The following is a 22,439-nucleotide window of genomic DNA, read 5'->3' as shown; positions in this document are numbered from 1 at the left end:
TTCAACCAGAAGACAGGGAAACGAATTTAATTTCGAATAGGTTCTCTGATACGAGATTAATGAGGCTGTTCGTGCAAAACGTTTCCGAGGCAGTGCTACCCCTTTTGTATCCCTAAAGAATTTCGTTCATTTCGATGCACTAAGCTTTACATTGGAGAGCGATAGGAAGGCTATTCAAGCTTTACTTTCAAAGCAGGTAAGAAAATCTCTCCACACTAGGGTAGATAGGAAAATGACTTGCATCTCCTTGGAAGAAGTTGAGTCGTGAAAATCTTCGTCTCCCAATGTTTTAGCGTAAGGTAAAAAATATCTCTTCGTAATTACAATTGAGATTGTAATGATCAGAGTGTTGGTAGGATGTAACCAGATCATCATCTTTACTATTTTTGAATATATTGGAGGGAAGGTGAAGGGAATTAATTCGTTTTCTTGGTGGGAAGGGAGGGAAGGGAATGGGGTCCCTGGCACGAGATTAATTTCTTTGTAAACCCCGGGTGGGCAGGGAAGGGGTCCCTGGCACGAGATTAAGTTCTTTGTAAACCCCGGTCCCTGGAAGGGATTAATTTTAGTGTAAGCCTCATTTGAGGTTTACACTAATGATTTAATTACTTAATTAAGGCTTGGTGTGAGAGTTGTGACAACAGCAATGACAAAATTCAAACACGGCAGAGCGTTGTTTGCGAAATGATCTAGATCGCATTCAAAGAAATTGAGTAAAGAAAGACTTCGTTTAACAATGTTTTGGTGTAAGATCGAAGATATTTCTTCGTAACTACTATTGCGATTGTAGTGAGTTGAGTGTTAGTAGGATGTAACCAGATCATCATCTTTATTATTTTTGGATATATCTTGGAGGGAAGTGGAAGGGAACTAATTATTTTTCTTGGTGGGAAGGGAGGGAAGGGAATGGGGTCCCTGGCACGAGATTAATTTCTTTGTAAACCCCGGGTGGGCAGGGAAGGGGTCCCTGGCACGAGATTAAGTTCTTTGTAAACCCCTGTCCCTGGACGGGATTAATTTTAGTGTAAGCCTCACTTGAGGTTTACACTAATGATTTATTTAATTAATTAACGAATGGTGTCACAGTTGTGACAACAACAATCACAAAATTTAAAAAAGAATCGTCATAGCGTTCTTTGCGAAATGATCCTCATCATATTTGAAGGAATCTAGTCGTAAAAGAATTCGTTTACCGATGTCTTGTTCTAAGATTGAAAATATTTCTTCGTAATTACTATTGAGATTGAAGTGAGCTAACTGTAGGTACGATATAACTCGTAGAAATCTCTTTAAATAAACAACAGTCATTTTTTGAAATCTCGTCTCTGTTTTGAAAGCTTTTGTAAGGTACACCTCCCTCTCTTTAATATTTCCAAAATGCTGGATTCCTTCATTTTTAAAGTCTATTTCAAACAACCATTCCTGATATTTTTAAGGTATTTATGAAAGTAGTATTCCATACTACCAGTTTTTCATTAGTAGAGGAAGGGACAATAACGAGCTACTGCTTTGATTGTGTTCAATCGGGTGCCTTGAAAAGAAACAAATCTAGCAATAAATTCCATTTTGAACTTAAGATCAGAGTTTTCATAATATAAATTATTTGTTCTTCTTCACTAGATATTAGTCGACACATTTTTCCAATTTTTTACACTCAAGTTCATTATATCGGTATCTCAGATGGTGCTGAGGAACAAATATCTTCGTCCTAAGATTCCAACCTTGACTTCTTAATCTAGCAGCATCTTTATATTTGTTAAATTTGCAGACCAATCTTGTTCTGACTCTTTACTTAAAAATATTGGCTGATCCCCAGAGGCAGTGGTTTTTTTCTTAAACATCGTAATTAGTTTGTGATTATTCTTGCACCTTATATTGTTTTGAAATGATCCCAGAACACTAAATACATACACTTGGAACAGGCACAACTTTCTTCTTTCATGAAGGACCTCACATAACATCTGCATGGAAATAGGATTGTTAGTATCACAAGCACAGAAATCACCACATGAATTTAGGTCGAAATTCTCAAAAGCGGTTTTCTTGGTTCTATGTTGCGACAAAGGAATTTCCTTTGTTTCCTATCAATAGCAATAATCACGATTCCTGTATGCTACTTTTGTTGTGTCTTCCAATGATTTGAACTCTTCCAAATCATAGCAAAAAATGCCAAATGGATATTTGAGTTTAGAGGCAAGACGGTACGTGTCAAGAATGTTGGGTCCACTAAAAACTTGATTTTTTCTAGTAACAAAATACTATAGCTAAGGAAATACAGAAATATGTGTCGTATATATATGTACCATCGTTAATGACTTTAATGCCTTTTGGAATTTCCTTTTCGGTTTCCGACAAAGTAAAAACCGTTTCCTTGCAACAATATATCCAACAATTCTGTCAATATCAAAAACTTGGAGTCGTTAAAAATGGTATTTACACACACACACAATGGATCAGGCGACCGTATCTCAGTTTTTGGTGGAAAATTTTCGTCACAAAGAGACATAACTCGAGATACGACAATTGTGACAATTACTTTTTCGCTAAATGCTGAGATACGACACTTTGACAAATCCTAAAAAAAACTAAATACTCGGAAACGGATAATACTTCAGGGATGTCGATTTTCCAGATTGTGATGACCTCCATATACTACACGTAGGAGAAATATATCAAATTTCGCTCCTTTTTACACACGACACTTTGTGAGGAGTCGCCAAAATTTTGACTGGTTTTCTTGGTTTCCTTGTCAATTTTATTAGAGTCAAATGTAATTTATTTGACACTTAATTCTTTTTCTTGCTGTTTATTTGTTTTCACTATTACTTCAACATAATGTGCTTGTATGTACGTTAACATTTTTGAGAGTTTAAAATCTAAGACTTTGACAAACGAGGTTATTAACCTTATGTCGAACATTGCGACACACATATTAGGATTACTCCAAAGTTCAACACCCGTGTTGAATACTCGACACGCTAAGTAAAACTAGTTCACATTAACAATGACCAATATTTGGAGTGAAAATGAATCAGGTCTCAAATTGTAACATTATAACAAGAGTTCAATAATTTACAAACCAATGTGCAGAAATTGAAAGACAAAAAATACCGAGCAAGATAATATAGCATGCCATTATTGACTGTCTTGAAATATATTATAGAATCATTGTGATCCCTGTTGAGCGATCTTAAAGGAAATCAATAACACAATGTAGTTAATGTTAATTTCCTCGTTCATAAACACACACACAGAGGCATATGTACACAAACATTTTGCTTGGAGAAGATCTTTAATTATTGTAACAATCGAAGCTATATATACATATATTCGATATTTACAGTAATTGTTGAAATTCTCCAAGTGATATGTGCATGTTTACACATGAGATGCATGTTTGTTACAAAACTTCACATATAAAGATAAACTGACAGCCGTACAACCTAAGTACGACAATAGCAGTGTAACAGGAGTGCCCAGTCAATGACAAGTAATACAATTCAAGACGTACAGCAAAGGCCAAAACTTCAACCAGAAGACAGGGAAACGAATTTAATTTCGAATAGGTTCTCTGATACGAGATTAATGAGGCTGTTCGTGCAAAACGTTTCCGAGGCAGTGCTACCCCTTTTGTATCCCTAAAGAATTTCGTTCATTTCGATGCACTAAGCTTTACATTGGAGAGCGATAGGAAGGCTATTCAAGCTTTACTTTCAAAGCAGGTAAGAAAATCTCTCCACACTAGCGTAGATAGGAAAATGACTTGCATCTCATTGGAAGAAGTTGAGTCGTGAAAATCTTCGTCTCCCAATGTTTTAGCGTAAGGTAAAAAATATCTCTTCGTAATTACAATTGAGATTGTAATGATCAGAGTGTTGGTAGGATGTAACCAGATCATCATCTTTACTATTTTTGAATATATTGGAGGGAAGGTGAAGGGAATTAATTCGTTTTCTTGGTGGGAAGGGAGGGAAGGGAATGGGGTCCCTGGCACGAGATTAATTTCTTTGTAAACCCCGGGTGGGCAGGGAAGGGGTCCCTGGAACGAGATTAAGTTCTTTGTAAACCCCGGTCCCTGGAAGGGATTAATTTTAGTGTAAGCCTCATTTGAGGTTTACACTAATGATTTAATTACTTAATTAAGGCTTGGTGTGAGAGTTGTGACAACAGCAATGACAAAATTCAAACACGGCAGAGCGTTGTTTGCGAAATGATCTAGATCGCATTCAAAGAAATTGAGTAAAGAAAGACTTCGTTTAACAATGTTTTGGTGTAAGATCGAAGATATTTCTTCGTAACTACTATTGCGATTGTAGTGAGTTGAGTGTTAGTAGGATGTAACCAGATCATCATCTTTATTATTTTTGGATATATCTTGGAGGGAAGTGGAAGGGAACTAATTATTTTTCTTGGTGGGAAGGAAGGGAAGGGAATGGGGTCCCTGGCACGAGATTAATTTCTTTTTAAACCCCGGGTGGGCAGGGAAGGGGTCCCTGGCACGAGATTAAGTTCTTTGTAAACCCCGGTCCCTGGAAGGGATTAATTTTAGTGTAAGCCTCATTTGAGGTTTACACTAATGATTTAATTACTTAATTAAGGCTTGGTGTGAGAGTTGTGACAACAGCAATGACAAAATTCAAACACGGCAGAGCGTTGTTTGCGAAATGATCTAGATCGCATTCAAAGAAATTGAGTAAAGAAAGACTTCGTTTAACAATGTTTTGGTGTAAGATCGAAGATATTTCTTCGTAACTACTATTGCGATTGTAGTGAGTTGAGTGTTAGTAGGATGTAACCAGATCATCATCTTTATTATTTTTGGATATATCTTGGAGGGAAGTGGAAGGGAACTAATTATTTTTCTTGGTGGGAAGGAAGGGAAGGGAATGGGGTCCCTGGCACGAGATTAATTTCTTTTTAAACCCCGGGTGGGCAGGGAAGGGGTCCCTGGCACGAGATTAAGTTCTTTGTAAACCCCGGTCCCTGGAAGGGATTAATTTTAGTGTAAGCCTCATTTGAGGTTTACACTAATGATTTAATTACTTAATTAAGGCTTGGTGTCAGAGTTGTGACAACAGCAATGACAAAATTCAAACACGGCAGAGCGTTGTTTGCGAAATGATCTAGATCGCATTCAAAGAAATTGAGTAAAGAAAGACTTCGTTTAACAATGTTTTGGTGTAAGATCGAAGATATTTCTTCGTAACTACTATTGCGATTGTAGTGAGTTGAGTGTTAGTAGGATGTAACCAGATCATCATCTTTATTATTTTTGGATATATCTTGGAGGGAAGTGGAAGGGAACTAATTATTTTTCTTGGTGGGAAGGGAGGGAAGGGAATGGGGTCCCTGGCACGAGATTAATTTCTTTGTAAACCCCGGGTGGGCAGGGAAGGGGTCCCTGGCACGAGATTAAGTTCTTTGTAAACCCCTGTCCCTGGACGGGATTAATTTTAGTGTAAGCCTCACTTGAGGTTTACACTAATGATTTATTTAATTAATTAACGATTGGTGTCACAGTTGTGACAACAACAATCACAAAATTTAAAAAAGAATCGTCATAGCGTTCTTTGCGAAATGATCCTCATCATATTTGAAGGAATCTAGTCGTAAAAGAATTCGTTTACCGATGTCTTGTTCTAAGATTGAAAATATTTCTTCGTAATTACTATTGAGATTGAAGTGAGCTAACTGTAGGTACGATATAACTCGTAGAAATCTCTTTAAATAAACAACAGTCATTTTTTGAAATCTCGTCTCTGTTTTGAAAGCTTTTGTAAGGTACACCTCCCTCTCTTTAATATTTCCAAAATGCTGGATTCCTTCATTTTTAAAGTCTATTTCAAACAGCCATTCCTGATATTTTTAAGGTATTTATGAAAGTAGTATTCCATACTACCAGTTTTTCATTAGTAGAGGAAGGGACAATAACGAGCTACTGCTTTGATTGTGTTCAATCGGGTGCCTTGAAAAGAAACAAATCTAGCAATAAATTCCGTTTTGAACTTAAGATCAGAGTTTTCATAATATAAATTATTTGTTCTTCTTCACTAGATATTAGTCGACACATTTTTCCAATTTTTTACACTCAAGTTCATTATATCGGTATCTCAGATGGTGCTGAGGAACAAATATCTTCGTCCTAAGATTCCAACCTTGACTTCTTAATCTAGCAGCATCTTTATATTTGTTAAATTTGCAGACCAATCTTGTTCTGACTCTTTACTTAAAAATATTGGCTGATCCCCAGAGGCAGTGGTTGTTTTCTTAAACATCGTAATTAGTTTGTGATTATTCTTGCACCTTATATTGTTTTGAAATGATCCCAGAACACTAAATACATACACTTGGGACAGGCACAACTTTCTTCTTTCATGAAGGACCTCACATAACATCTGCATGGAAATAGGATTGTTAGTATCACAAGCACAGAAATCACCACATGAATTTAGGTCGAAATTCTCAAAAGCGGTTTTCTTGGTTCTATGTTGCGACAAAGGAATTTCCTTTGTTTCCTATCAATAGCAATAATCACGATTCCTGTATGCTACTTTTGTTGTGTCTTCCAATGATTTGAACTCTTCCAAATCATAGCAAAAAATGCCAAATGGATATTTGAGTTTAGAGGCAAGACGGTACGTGTCAAGAATGTTGGGTCCACTAAAAACTTGATTTTTTCTAGTAACAAAATACTATAGCTAAGGAAATACAGAAATATGTGTCGTATATATATGTACCATCGTTAATGACTTTAACGCTTTTTGGAATTTCCTTTTCGGTTTCCGACAAAGTAAAAACCGTTTCCTTGCAACAATATATCCAACAATTCTGTCAATATCAAAAACTTTGAGTCGTTAAAAATGGTATTTACACACACACACAATGGATCAGGCGACCGTATCTCAGTTTTTGGTGGAAAATTTTCGTCACAAAGAGACATAACTCGAGATACGACAATTGTGACAATTACTTTTTCGCTAAATGCTGAGATACGACACTTTGACAAATCCTAAAAAAACTAAATACTCGGAAACGGATAATACTTCAGGGATGTCGAATTTCCAGATTGTGAAGACCACCATATACTACACGTAGGTGAAATATATCAAATTTCGCTCCTTTTTACATACGACACTTTGTGAGGAGTCTTCAAAATTTTGACTGGTTTTCTTGGTTTCCTTGTCAATTTTATTAGAGTCAAATGTAATTTATTTGACACTTAATTCTTTTTCTTGCTGTTTATTTGTTTTCACTATTACTTCAACATAATGTGCTTGTATGTACGTTAACATTTTTGAGAGTTTAAAATCTAAGACTTTGACAAACGAGGTTATTAACCTTATGTCGAACATTGCGACACACTTATTAGGATTACTCCAAAGTTCAACACCCGTGTTGAATACTCGACACGCTAAATAAAACTAGTTCACATTAACAATGACCAATATTTGGAGTGAAAATGAATCAGGTCTCAAATTGTAACATTATAACAAGAGTTCAATAATTTACAAACCAATGTGCAGAAATTGAAAGACAAAAAATACCGAGCAAGATAATATAGCATGCCATTATTGACTGTCTTGAAATATATTATAGAATCATTGTGATCCCTGTTGACCGATCTTAAAGGAAATCAATAACACAATGTAGTTAATGTTAATTTCCTCGTTCATAAACACACACACAGAGGCATATGTACACAAACATTTTGCTTGGAGAAGATCTTTAATTATTGTAACAATCGAAGCTATATATACATATATTCGATATTTACAGTAATTGTTGAAATTCTCCAAGTGATATGTGCATGTTTACACATGAGATGCATGTTTGTTACAAAACTTCACATATAAAGATAAACTGACAGCCGTACAACCTAAGTACGACAATAGCAGTGTAACAGGAGTGCCCAGTCAATGACAAGTAATACAATTCAAGACGTACAGCAAAGGCCAAAACTTCAACCAGAAGACAGGGAAACGAATTTAATTTCGAATAGGTTCTCTGATACGAGATTAATGAGGCTGTTCGTGCATAACGTTTCCGAGGCAGTGCTACCCCTTTTGTATCCCTAAAGAATTAAGTTCATTTCGATGCACTAAGCTTTACATTGGAGAGCGATAGGAAGGCTATTCAAGCTTTACTTTCAAAGCAGGTAAGAAAATCTCTCCACACTAGGGTAGATAGGAAAATGACTTGCATCTCATTGGAAGAAGTTGAGTCGTGAAAATCTTCGTCTCCCATTGTTTTAGCGTAAGGTAAAAAATATCTCTTCGTAATTACAATTGAGATTGTAATGATCAGAGTGTTGGTAGGATGTAACCAGATCATCATCTTTACTATTTTTGAATATATTGGAGGGAAGGTGAAGGGAATTAATTCGTTTTCTTGGTGGGAAGGGAGGGAAGGGAATGGGGTCCCTGGCACGAGATTAATTTCTTTGTAAACCCCGGGTGGGCAGGGAAGGGGTCCCTGGCACGAGATTAAGTTCTTTGTAAACCCCGGTCCCTGGAAGGGATTAATTTTAGTGTAAGCCTCATTTGAGGTTTACACTAATGATTTAATTAATTAATTAAGGCTTGGTGTGAGAGTTGTGACAACAGCAATGACAAAATTCAAACACGGCAGAGCGTTGTTTGCGAAATGATCTAGATCGCATTCAAAGAAATTGAGTAAAGAAAGACTTCGTTTAACAATGTTTTGGTGTAAGATCCAAGATATTTCTTCGTAACTACTATTGCGATTGTAGTGAGTTGAGTGTTAGTAGGATGTAACCAGATCATCATCTTTATTATTTTTGGATATATCTTGGAGGGAAGTGGAAGGGAACTAATTATTTTTATTGGTGAGAAGGGAGGGAAGGGAATGGGGTCCCTGGCACGAGATTAATTTCTTTGTAAACCCCGGGTGGGCAGGGAAGGGGTCCCTGGCACGAGATTAAGTTCTTTGTAAACCCCTGTCCCTGGACGGGATTAATTTTAGTGTAAGCCTCACTTGAGGTTTACACTAATGATTTATTTAATTAATTAACGATTGGTGTCACAGTTGTGACAACAACAATCACAAAATTTAAAAAAGAATCGTCATATCGTTCTTTGCGAAATGATCCTCATCATATTTGAAGGAATCTAGTCGTAAAAGAATTCGTTTACCGATGTCTTGTTCTAAGATTGAAAATATTTCTTCGTAATTACTATTGAGATTGAAGTGAGCTAACTGTAGGTACGATATAACTCGTAGAAATCTCTTTAAATAAACAACAGTCATTTTTTGAAATCTCGTCTCTGTTTTGAAAGCTTTTGTAAGGTACACCTCCCTCTCTTTAATATTTCCAAAATGCTGGATTCCTTCATTTTTAAAGTCTATTTCAAACAACCATTCCTGATATTTTTAAGGTATTTATGAAAGTAGTATTCCATACTACCAGTTTTTCATTAGTAGAGGAAGGGACAATAACGAGCTACTGCTTTGATTGTGTTCAATCGGGTGCCTTGAAAAGAAACAAATCTAGCAATAAATTCCATTTTGAACTTAAGATCAGAGTTTTCATAATATAAATTATTTGTTCTTCTTCACTAGATATTAGTCGACACATTTTTCCAATTTTGTACACTCAAGTTCATTATATCGGTATCTCAGATGGTGCTGAGGAACAAATATCTTCGTCCTAAGATTCCAACCTTGACTTCTTAATCTAGCAGCATCTTTTTATTTGTTAAATTTGCAGACCAATCTTGTTCTGACTCTTTACTTAAAAATATTGGCTGATCCCCAGAGGCAGTGGTTGTTTTCTTAAACATCGTAATTAGTTTGTGATTATTCTTGCACCTTATATTGTTTTGAAATGATCCCAGAACACTAAATACATACACTTGGGACAGGCACAACTTTCTTCTTTCATAAAGGACCTCACATAACATCTGCATGGAAATAGGATTGTTAGTATCACAAGCACAGAAATCACCACATGAATTTAGGTCGAAATTCTCAAAAGCGGTTTTCTTGGTTCTATTTTGCGACAAAGGAATTTCCTTTGTTTCCTATCAATAGCAATAATCACGATTCCTGTATGCTACTTTTGTTGTGTCTTCCAATGATTTGAACTCTTCCAAATCATAGCAAAAAATGCCAAATGGATATTTGAGTTTAGAGGCAAGACGGTACGTGTCAAGAATGTTGGGTCCACTAAAAACTTGATTTTTTCTAGTAACAAAATACTATAGCTAAGGAAATACAGAAATATGTGTCGTATATATATGTACCATCGTTAATGACTTTAATGCCTTTTGGAATTTCCTTTTCGGTTTCCGACAAAGTAAAAACCGTTTCCTTGCAACAATATATCCAACAATTCTGTCAATATCAAAAACTTCGAGTCGTTAAAAATGGTATTTACACACACACACAATGGATCAGGCGACCGTATCTCAGTTTTTGGTGGAAAATTTTCGTCACAAAGAGACATAACTCGAGATACGACAATTGTGACAATTACTTTTTCGCTAAATGCTGAGATACGACACTTTGACAAATCCTAAAAAAACTAAATACTCGGAAACGGATAATACTTCAGGGATGTCGATTTTCCAGATTGTGAAGACCACCATATACTACACGTAGGTGAAATATATCAAATTTCGCTCCTTTTTACATACGACACTTTGTGAGGAGTCGCCAAAATTTTGACTGGTTTTCTTGGTTTCCTTGTCAATTTTATTAGAGTCAAATGTAATTTATTTGACACTTAATTCTTTTTCTTGCTGTTTATTTGTTTTCACTATTACTTCAACATAATGTGCTTGTATGTACGTTAACATTTTTGAGAGTTTAAAATCTAAGACTTTGACAAACGAGGTTATTAACCTTATGTCGAACATTGCGACACACTTATTAGGATTACTCCAAAGTTCAACACCCGTGTTGAATACTCGACACGCTAAATAAAACTAGTTCACATTAACAATGACCAATATTTGGAGTGAAAATGAATCAGGTCTCAAATTGTAACATTATAACAAGAGTTCAATAATTTACAAACCAATGTGCAGAAATTGAAAGACAAAAAATACCGAGCAAGTTAATATAGCATGCCATTATTGACTGTCTTGAAATATATTATAGAATCATTGTGATCCCTGTTGAGCGATCTTAAAGAAATCAATAACACAATGTAGTTAATGTTAATTTCCTCGTTCATAAACACACACACAGAGGCATATGTACACAAACATTTTGCTTGGAGAAGATCTTTAATTATTGTAACAATCGAAGCTATATATACATATATTCGATATTTACAGTAATTGTTGAAATTCTCCAAGTGATATGTGCATGTTTACACATGAGATGCATGTTTGTTACAAAACTTCACATATAAAGATAAACTGACAGCCGTACAACCTAAGTACGACAATAGCAGTGTAACAGGAGTGCCCAGTCAATGACAAGTAATACAATTCAAGACGTACAGCAAAGGCCAAAACTTCAACCAGAAGACAGGGAAACGAATTTAATTTCGAATAGGTTCTCTGATACGAGATTAATGAGGCTGTTCGTGCAAAACGTTTCCGAGGCAGTGCTACCCCTTTTGTATCCCTAAAGAATTTCGTTCATTTCGATGCACTAAGCTTTACATTGGAGAGCGATAGGAAGGCTATTCAAGCTTTACTTTCAAAGCAGGTAAGAAAATCTCTCCACACTAGCGTAGATAGGAAAATGACTTGCATCTCATTGGAAGAAGTTGAGTCGTGAAAATCTTCGTCTCCCAATGTTTTAGCGTAAGGTAAAAAATATCTCTTCGTAATTACAATTGAGATTGTAATGATCAGAGTGTTGGTAGGATGTAACCAGATCATCATCTTTACTATTTTTGAATATATTGGAGGGAAGGTGAAGGGAATTAATTCGTTTTCTTGGTGGGAAGGGAGGGAAGGGAATGGGGTCCCTGGCAAGAGATTAATTTCTTTGTAAACCCCGGGTGGGCAGGGAAGGGGTCCCTGGAACGAGATTAAGTTCTTTGTAAACCCCGGTCCCTGGAAGGGATTAATTTGAGTGTAAGCCTCATTTGAGGTTTACACTAATGATTTAATTACTTAATTAAGGCTTGGTGTGAGAGTTGTGACAACAGCAATGACAAAATTCAAACACGGCAGAGCGTTGTTTGCGAAATGATCTAGATCGCATTCAAAGAAATTGAGTAAAGAAAGACTTCGTTTAACAATGTTTTGGTGTAAGATCGAAGATATTTCTTCGTAACTACTATTGCGATTGTAGTGAGTTGAGTGTTAGTAGGATGTAACCAGATCATCATCTTTATTATTTTTGGATATATCTTGGAGGGAAGTGGAAGGGAACTAATTATTTTTCTTGGTGGGAAGGGAGGGAAGGGAATGGGGTCCCTGGCACGAGATTAATTTCTTTGTAAACCCCGGGTGGGCAGGGAAGGGGTCCCTGGCACGAGATTAAGTTCTTTGTAAACCCCGGTCCCTGGAAGGGATTAATTTTAGTGTAAGCCTCATTTGAGGTTTACACTAATGATTTAATTACTTAATTAAGGCTTGGTGTGAGAGTTGTGACAACAGCAATGACAAAATTCAAACACGGTAGAGCGTTGTTTGCGAAATGATCTAGATCGCATTCAAAGAAATTGAGTAAAGAAAGACTTCGTTTAACAATGTTTTGGTGTAAGATCGAAGATATTTCTTCGTAACTACTATTGCGATTGTAGTGAGTTGAGTGTTAGTAGGATGTAACCAGATCATCATCTTTATTATTTTTGGATATATCTTGGAGGGAAGTGGAAGGGAACTAATTATTTTTCTTGGTGGGAAGGGAGGGAAGGGAATGGGGTCCCTGGCACGAGATTAATTTCTTTGTAAACCCCGGGTGGGCAGGGAAGGGGTCCCTGGCACGAGATTAAGTTCTTTGTAAACCCCTGTCCCTGGACGGGATTAATTTTAGTGTAAGCCTCACTTGAGGTTTACACTAATGATTTATTTAATTAATTAACGATTGGTGTCACAGTTGTGACAACAACAATCACAAAATTTAAAAAAGAATCGTCATAGCGTTCTTTGCGAAATGATCCTCATCATATTTGAAGGAATCTAGTCGTAAAAGAATTCGTTTACCGATGTCTTGTTCTAAGATTGAAAATATTTCTTCGTAATTACTATTGAGATTGAAGTGAGCTAACTGTAGGTACGATATAACTCGTAGAAATCTCTTTAAATAAACAACAGTCATTTTTTGAAATCTCGTCTCTGTTTTGAAAGCTTTTGTAAGGTACACCTCCCTCTCTTTAATATTTCCAAAATGCTGGATTCCTTCATTTTTAAAGTCTATTTCAAACAGCCATTCCTGATATTTTTAAGGTATTTATGAAAGTAGTATTCCATACTACCAGTTTTTCATTAGTAGAGGAAGGGACAATAACGAGCTACTGCTTTGATTGTGTTCAATCGGGTGCCTTGAAAAGAAACAAATCTAGCAATAAATTCCGTTTTGAACTTAAGATCAGAGTTTTCATAATATAAATTATTTGTTCTTCTTCACTAGATATTAGTCGACACATTTTTCCAATTTTTTACACTCAAGTTCATTATATCGGTATTTCAGATGGTGCTGAGGAACAAATATCTTCGTCCTAAGATTCCAACCTTGACTTCTTAATCTAGCAGCATCTTTATATTTGTTAAATTTGCAGACCAATCTTGTTCTGACTCTTTACTTAAAAATATTGGCTGATCCCCAGAGGCAGTGGTTGTTTTCTTAAACATCGTAATTAGTTTGTGATTATTCTTGCACCTTATATTGTTTTGAAATGATCCCAGAACACTAAATACATACACTTGGGACAGGCACAACTTTCTTCTTTATGAAGGACCTCACATAACATCTGCATGGAAATAGGATTGTTAGTATCACAAGCACAGAAATCACCACATGAATTTAGGTCGAAATTCTCAAAAGCGGTTTTCTTGGTTCTATGTTGCGACAAAGGAATTTCCTTTGTTTCCTATCAATAGCAATAATCACGATTCCTGTATGCTACTTTTGTTGTCTTCCAATGATTTGAACTCTTCCAAATCATAGCAAAAAATGCCAAATGGATATTTGAGTTTAGAGGCAAGACGGTACGTGTCAAGAATGTTGGGTCCACTAAAAACTTGATTTTTTCTAGTAACAAAATACTATAGTTAAGGAAATACAGAAATATGTGTCGTATATATATGTACCATCGTTAATGACTTTAACGCTTTTTGGAATTTCCTTTTCGGTTTCCGACAAAGTAAAAACCGTTTCCTTGCAACAATATATCCAACAATTCTGTCAATATCAAAAACTTTGAATCGTTAAAAATGGTATTTACACACACACACAATGGATCAGGCGACCGTATCTCAGTTTTTGGTGGAAAATTTTCGTCACAAAGAGACATAACTCGAGATACGACAATTGTGACAATTACTTTTTCGCTAAATGCTGAGATACGACACTTTGACAAATCCTAAAAAAACTAAATACTCGGAAACGGATAATACTTCAGGGATGTCGATTTTCCAGATTGTGAAGACCACCATATACTACACGTAGGTGAAATATATCAAATTTCGCTCCTTTTTACATACGACACTTTGTGAGGAGTCGCCAAAATTTTGACTGGTTTTCTTGGTTTCCTTGTCAATTTTATTAGAGTCAAATGTAATTTATTTGACACTTAATTCTTTTTCTTGCTGTTTATTTGTTTTCACTATTACTTCAACATAATGTGCTTGTATGTACGTTAACATTTTTGAGAGTTTAAAATCTAAGACTTTGACAAACGAGGTTATTAACCTTATGTCGAACATTGCGACATACTTATTAGGATTACTCCAAAGTTCAACACCCGTGTTGAATACTCGACACGCTAAATAAAACTAGTTCACATTAACAATGACCAATATTTGGAGTGAAAATGAATCAGGTCTCAAATTGTAACATTATAACAAGAGTTCAATAATTTGCAAACCAATGTGCAGAAATTGAAAGACAAAAAATACCGAGCAAGATAATATAGCATGCCATTATTGACTGTCTTGAAATATATTATAGAATCATTGTGATCCCTGTTGAGCGATCTTAAAGGAAATCAATAACACAATGTAGTTAATGTTAATTTCCTCGTTCATAAACACACACACAGAGGCATATGTACACAAACATTTTGCTTGGAGAAGATCTTTAATTATTGTAACAATCGAAGCTATATATACATATATTCGATATTTACAGTAATTGTTGAAATTCTCCAAGTGATATGTGCATGTTTACACATGAGATGCATGTTTGTTACAAAACTTCACATATAAAGATAAACTGACAGCCGTACAACCTAAGTACGACAATAGCAGTGTAACAGGAGTGCCCAGTCAATGACAAGTAATACAATTCAAGACGTACAGCAAAGGCCAAAACTTCAACCAGAAGACAGGGAAACGAATTTAATTTCGAATAGGTTCTCTGATACGAGATTAATGAGGCTGTTCGTGCAAAACGTTTCCGAGGCAGTGCTACCCCTTTTGTATCCCTAAAGAATTTCGTTCATTTCGATGCACTAAGCTTTACATTGGAGAGCGATAGGAAGGCTATTCAAGCTTTACTTTCAAAGCAGGTAAGAAAATCTCTCCACACTAGCGTAGATAGGAAAATGACTTGCATCTCATTGGAAGAAGTTGAGTCGTGAAAATCTTCGTCTCCCAATGTTTTAGCGTAAGGTAAAAAATATCTCTTCGTAATTACAATTGAGATTGTAATGATCAGAGTGTTGGTAGGATGTAACCAGATCATCATCTTTACTATTTTTGAATATATTGGAGGGAAGGTGAAGGGAATTAATTCGTTTTCTTGGTGGGAAGGGAGGGAAGGGAATGGGGTCCCTGGCAAGAGATTAATTTCTTTGTAAACCCCGGGTGGGCAGGGAAGGGGTCCCTGGAACGAGATTAAGTTCTTTGTAAACCCCGGTCCCTGGAAGGGATTAATTTTAGTGTAAGCCTCATTTGAGGTTTACACTAATGATTTAATTACTTAATTAAGGCTTGGTGTGAGAGTTGTGACAACAGCAATGACAAAATTCAAACACGGCAGAGCGTTGTTTGCGAAATGATCTAGATCGCATTCAAAGAAATTGAGTAAAGAAAGACTTCGTTTAACAATGTTTTGGTGTAAGATCGAAGATATTTCTTCGTAACTACTATTGCGATTGTAGTGAGTTGAGTGTTAGTAGGATGTAACCAGATCATCATCTTTATTATTTTTGGATATATCTTGGAGGGAAGTGGAAGGGAACTAATTATTTTTCTTGGTGGGAAGGGAGGGAAGGGAATGGGGTCCCTGGCACGAGATTAATTTCTTTGTAAACCCCGGGTGGGCAGGGAAGGGGTCCCTGGCACGAGATTAAGTTCTTTGTAAACCCCTGTCCCTGGACGGGATTAATTTTAGTGTAAGCCTCACTTGAGGTTTACACTAATGATTTATTTAATTAATTAACGATTGGTGTCACAGTTGTGACAACAACAATCACAAAATTTAAAAAAGAATCGTCATAGCGTTCTTTGCGAAATGATCCTCATCATATTTGAAGGAATCTAGTCGTAAAAGAATTCGTTTACCGATGTCTTGTTCTAAGATTGAAAATATTTCTTCGTAATTACTATTGAGATTGAAGTGAGCTAACTATAGGTACGATATAACTCGTAGAAATCTCTTTAAATAAACAACAGTCATTTTTTGAAATCTCGTCTCTGTTTTGAAAGCTTTTGTAAGGTACACCTCCCTCTCTTTAATATTTCCAAAATGCTGGATTCCTTCATTTTTAAAGTCTATTTCAAACAACCATTCCTGATATTTTTAAGGTATTTAGGAAAGTAGTATTCCATACTACCAGTTTTTCATTAGTAGAGGAAGGGACAATAACGAGCTACTGCTTTGATTGTGTTCAATCGGGTGCCTTGAAAAGAAACAAATCTAGCAATAAATTCCATTTTGAACTTAAGATCAGAGTTTTCATAATATAAATTATTTGTTCTTCTTCACTAGATATTAGTCGACACATTTTTCCAATTTTTTACACTCAAGTTCATTATATCGGTATCTCAGATGGTGCTGAGGAACAAATATCTTCGTCCTAAGATTCCAACCTTGACTTCTTAATCTAGCAGCATCTTTATATTTGTTAAATTTGCAGACCAATCTTGTTCTGACTCTTTACTTAAAAATATTGGCTGATCCCCAGAGGCAGTGGTTTTTTTCTTAAACATCGTAATTAGTTTGTGATTATTCTTGCACCTTATATTGTTTTGAAATGATCCCAGAACACTCAATACATACACTTGGAACAGGCACAACTTTCTTCTTTCATGAAGGACCTCACATAACATCTGCATGGAAATAGGATTGTTAGTATCACAAGCACAGAAATCACCACATGAATTTAGGTCGAAATTCTCAAAAGCGGTTTTCTTGGTTCTATGTTGCGAGAAAGGAATTTCCTTTGTTTCCTATCAATAGCAATAATCACGATTCCTGTATGCTACTTTTGTTGTGTCTTCCAATGATTTGAACTCTTCCAAATCATAGCAAAAAATGCCAAATGGATATTTGAGTTTAGAGGCAAGACGGTGCGTGTCAAGAATGTTGGGTCCACTAAAAACTTGATTTTTTCTAGTAACAAAATACTATAGCTAAGGAAATACAGAAATATGTGTCGTATATATATGTACCATCGTTAATGACTTTAATGCCTTTTGGAATTTCCTTTTCGGTTTCCGACAAAGTAAAAACCGTTTCCTTGCAACAATATATCCAACAATTCTGTCAATATCAAAAACTTTGAGTCGTTAAAAATGGTATTTACACACACACACAATGGATCAGGCGACCGTATCTCAGTTTTTGGTGGAAAATTTTCGTCACAAAGAGACATAACTCGAGATACGACAATTGTGACAATTACTTTTTCGCTAAATGCTGAGATACGACACTTTGACAAATCCTAAAAAAAACTAAATACTCGGAAACGGATAATACTTCAGGGATGTCGATTTTCCAGATTGTGATGACCACCATATACTACACGTAGGAGAAATATATCAAATTTCGCTCCTTTTTACATACGACACTTTGTGAGGAGTCTCCAAAATTTTGACTGGTTTTCTTGGTTTCCTTGTCAATTTTATTTGAGTCAAATGTAATTTATTTGAAACATAATTCTTTTTCTTGCTGTTTATTTGTTTTCACTATTACTTCAACATAATGTGCTTGTATGTACGTTAACATTTTTGAGAGTTTAAAATCTAAGACTTTGACAAACGAGGTTATTAACCTTATGTCGAACATTGCGACACACATATTAGGATTACTCCAAAGTTCAACACCCGTGTTGAATACTCGACACGCTAAATAAAACTAGTTCACATTAACAATGACCAATATTTGGAGTGAAAATGAATCAGGTCTCAAATTGTAAGATTATAACAAGAGTTCAATAATTTACAAACCAATGTGCAGAAATTGAAAGACAAAAAATACCGAGCAAGATAATATAGCATGCCATTATTGACTGTCTTGAAATATATTATAGAATCATTGTGATCCCTGTTGAGCGATCTTAAAGGAAATCAATAACACAATGTAGTTAATGTTAATTTCCTCGTTCATAAACACACACACAGAGGCATATGTACACAAACATTTTGCTTGGAGAAGATCTTTAATTATTGTAACAATCGAAGCTATATATACATATATTCGATATTTACAGTAATTGTTGAAATTCTCCAAGTGATATGTGCATGTTTACACATGAGATGCATGTTTGTTACAAAACTTCACATATAAAGATAAACTGACAGCCGTACAACCTAAGTACGACAATAGCAGTGTAACAGGAGTGCCCAGTCAATGACAAGTAATACAATTCAAGACGTACAGCAAAGGCCAAAACTTCAACCAGAAGACAGGGAAACGAATTTAATTTCGAATAGGTTCTCTGATACGAGATTAATGAGGCTGTTCGTGCAAAACGTTTCCGAGGCAGTGCTACCCCTTTTGTATCCCTAAAGAATTTCGTTCATTTCGATGCACTAAGCTTTACATTGGAGAGCGATAGGAAGGCTATTCAAGCTTTACTTTCAAAGCAGGTAAGAAAATCTCTTCACACTAGCGTAGATAGGAAAATGACTTGCATCTCATTGGAAGAAGTTGAGTCGTGAAAATCTTCGTCTCCCAATGCTTTAGCGTAAGGTAAAAAATATCTCTTCGTAATTACAATTGAGATTGTAATGATCAGAGTGTTGGTAGGATGTAACAAGATCATCATCTTTACTATTTTTGAATATATTGGAGGGAAGGTGAAGGGAATTAATTCGTTTTCTTGGTGGGAAGGGAGGGAAGGGAATGGGGTCCCTGGCACGAGATTAATTTCTTTGTAAACCCCGGGTGGGCAGGGAAGGGGTCCCTGGCACGAGATTAAGTTCTTTGTAAACCCCGGTCCCTGGAAGGGATTAATTTTAGTGTAAGCCTCATTTGAGGTTTACACTATTGATTTAATTACTTAATTAAGGCTTGGTGTGAGAGTTGTGACAACAGCAATGACAAAATTCAAACACGGCAGAGCGTTGTTTGCGAAATGATCTAGATCGCATTCAAAGAAATTGAGTAAAGAAAGACTTCGTTTAACAATGTTTTGGTGTAAGATCGAAGATATTTCTTCGTAACTACTATTGCGATTGTAGTGAGTTGAGTGTTAGTAGTATGTAACCAGATCATCATCTTTATTATTTTTGGATATATCTTGGAGGGAAGTGGAAGGGAACTAATTATTTTTCTTGGTGGGAAGGGAGGGAAGGGAATGGGGTCCCTGGCACGAGATTAATTTCTTTGTAAACCCCGGGTGGGCAGGGAAGGGGTCCCTGGCACGAGATTAAGTTCTTTGTAAACCCCTGTCCCTGGACGGGATTAATTTTAGTGTAAGCCTCACTTGAGGTTTACACTAATGATTTATTTAATTAATTAACGAATGGTGTCACAGTTGTGACAACAACAATCACAAAATTTAAAAAAGAATCGTCATAGCGTTCTTTGCGAAATGATCCTCATCATATTTGAAGGAATCTAGTCGTAAAAGAATTCGTTTACCGATGTCTTGTTCTAAGATTGAAAATATTTCTTCGTAATTACTATTGAGATTGAAGTGAGCTAACTGTAGGTACGATATAACTCGTAGAAATCTCTTTAAATAAACAACAGTCATTTTTTGAAATCTCGTCTCTGTTTTGAAAGCTTTTGTAAGGTACACCTCCCTCTCTTTAATATTTCCAAAATGCTGGATTCCTTCATTTTTAAAGTCTATTTCAAACAACCATTCCTGATATTTTTAAGGTATTTATGAAAGTAGTATTCCATAGTACCAGTTTTTCATTAGTAGAGGAAGGGACAATAACGAGCTACTGCTTTGATTGTGTTCAATCGGGTGCCTTGAAAAGAAACAAATCTAGCAATAAATTCCATTTTGAATTTAAGATCAGAGTTTTCATAATATAAATTATTTGTTCTTCTTCACTAGATATTAGTCGACACATTTTTCCAATTTTTTACACTCAAGTTCATTATATCGGTATCTCAGATGGTGCTGAGGAACAAATATCTTCGTCCTAAGATTCCAACCTTGACTTCTTAATCTAGCAGCATCTTTATATTTGTTAAATTTGCAGACCAATCTTGTTCTGACTCTTTACTTAAAAATATTGGCTGATCCCCAGAGGCAGTGGTTGTTTTCTTAAACATCGTAATTAGTTTGTGATTATTCTTGCACCTTATATTGTTTTGAAATGATCCCAGAACACTAAATACATACACTTGGAACAGGCACAACTTTCTTCTTTCATGAAGGACCTCACATAACATCTGCATGGAAATAGGATTGTTAGTATCACAAGCACAGAAATCACCACATGAATTTAGGTCGAAATTCTCAAAAGCGGTTTTCTTGGTTCTATGTTGCGACAAAGGAATTTCCTTTGTTTCCTATCAATAGCAATAATCACGATTCCTGTATGCTACTTTTGTTGTGTCTTCCAATGATTTGAACTCTTCCAAATCATAGCAAAAAATGCCAAATGGATATTTGAGTTTAGAGGCAAGACGGTACGTGTCAAGAATGTTGGGTCCACTAAAAACTTGATTTTTTCAAGTAACAAAATACTATAGCTAAGGAAATACAGAAATATGTGTCGTATATATATGTACCATCGTTAATGACTTTAATGCCTTTTGGAATTTCCTTTTCGGTTTCCGACAAAGTAAAAACCGTTTCCTTGCAACAATATATCCAACAATTCTGTCAATATCAAAAACTTTGAGTCGTTAAAAATGGTATTTACACACACACACACAATGGATCAGGCGACCGTATCTCAGTTTTTGGTGGAAAATATTCGTCACAAAGAGACATAACTCGAGATACGACAATTGTGACAATTACTTTTTCGCTAAATGCTGAGATACGACACTTTGACAAATCCTAAAAAAAACTAAATACTCGGAAACGGATAATACTTCAGGGATGTCGATTTTCCAGATTGTGATGACCACCATATACTACACGTAGGAGAAATATATCAAATTTCGCTCCTTTTTACACACGACACTTTGTGAGGAGTCGCCAAAATTTTGACTGGTTTTCTTGGTTTCCTTGTCAATTTTATTAGAGTCAAATGTAATTTATTTGACACTTAATTCTTTTTCTTGCTGTTTATTTGTTTTCACTATTACTTCAACATAATGTGCTTTTATGTACGTTAACATTTTTGAGAGTTTAAAATCTAAGACTTTGACAAACGAGGTCATTAACCTTATGTCGAACATTGCGACACACATATTAGGATTACTCCAAAGTTCAACACCCGTGTTGAATACTCGACACGTTAATAAAACTAGTTCACATTAACAATGACCAATATTTGGAGTGAAAATTAATCAGGTCTCAAATTGTAACATTATAACAAGAGTTCAATAATTTACAAACCAATGTGCAGAAATTGAAAGACAAAAAATACCGAGCAAGATAATATAGCATGCCATTATTGACTGTCTTGAAATATATTATAGAATCATTGTGATCCCTGTTGAGCGATCTTAAAGGAAATCAATAACACAATGTAGTTAATGTTAATTTCCTCGTTCATAAACACACACACAGAGGCATATGTACACAAACATTTTGCTTGGAGAAGATCTTTAATTATTGTAACAATCGAAGCTATATATACATATATTCGATATTTACAGTAATTGTTGAAATTCTCCAAGTGATATGTGCATGTTTACACATGAGATGCATGTTTGTTACAAAACTTCACATATAAAGATAAACTGACAGCCGTACAACCTAAGTACGA

The sequence above is a fragment of the Lepisma saccharinum genome, chromosome 19, assembly GCF_977018435.1.
Source record: "Lepisma saccharinum chromosome 19, izLepSacc3.1, whole genome shotgun sequence".
NCBI classification, from domain to species: domain Eukaryota; kingdom Metazoa; phylum Arthropoda; class Insecta; order Zygentoma; family Lepismatidae; genus Lepisma; species Lepisma saccharinum.
Note: the sequence above shows the minus strand (reverse complement) of the source record.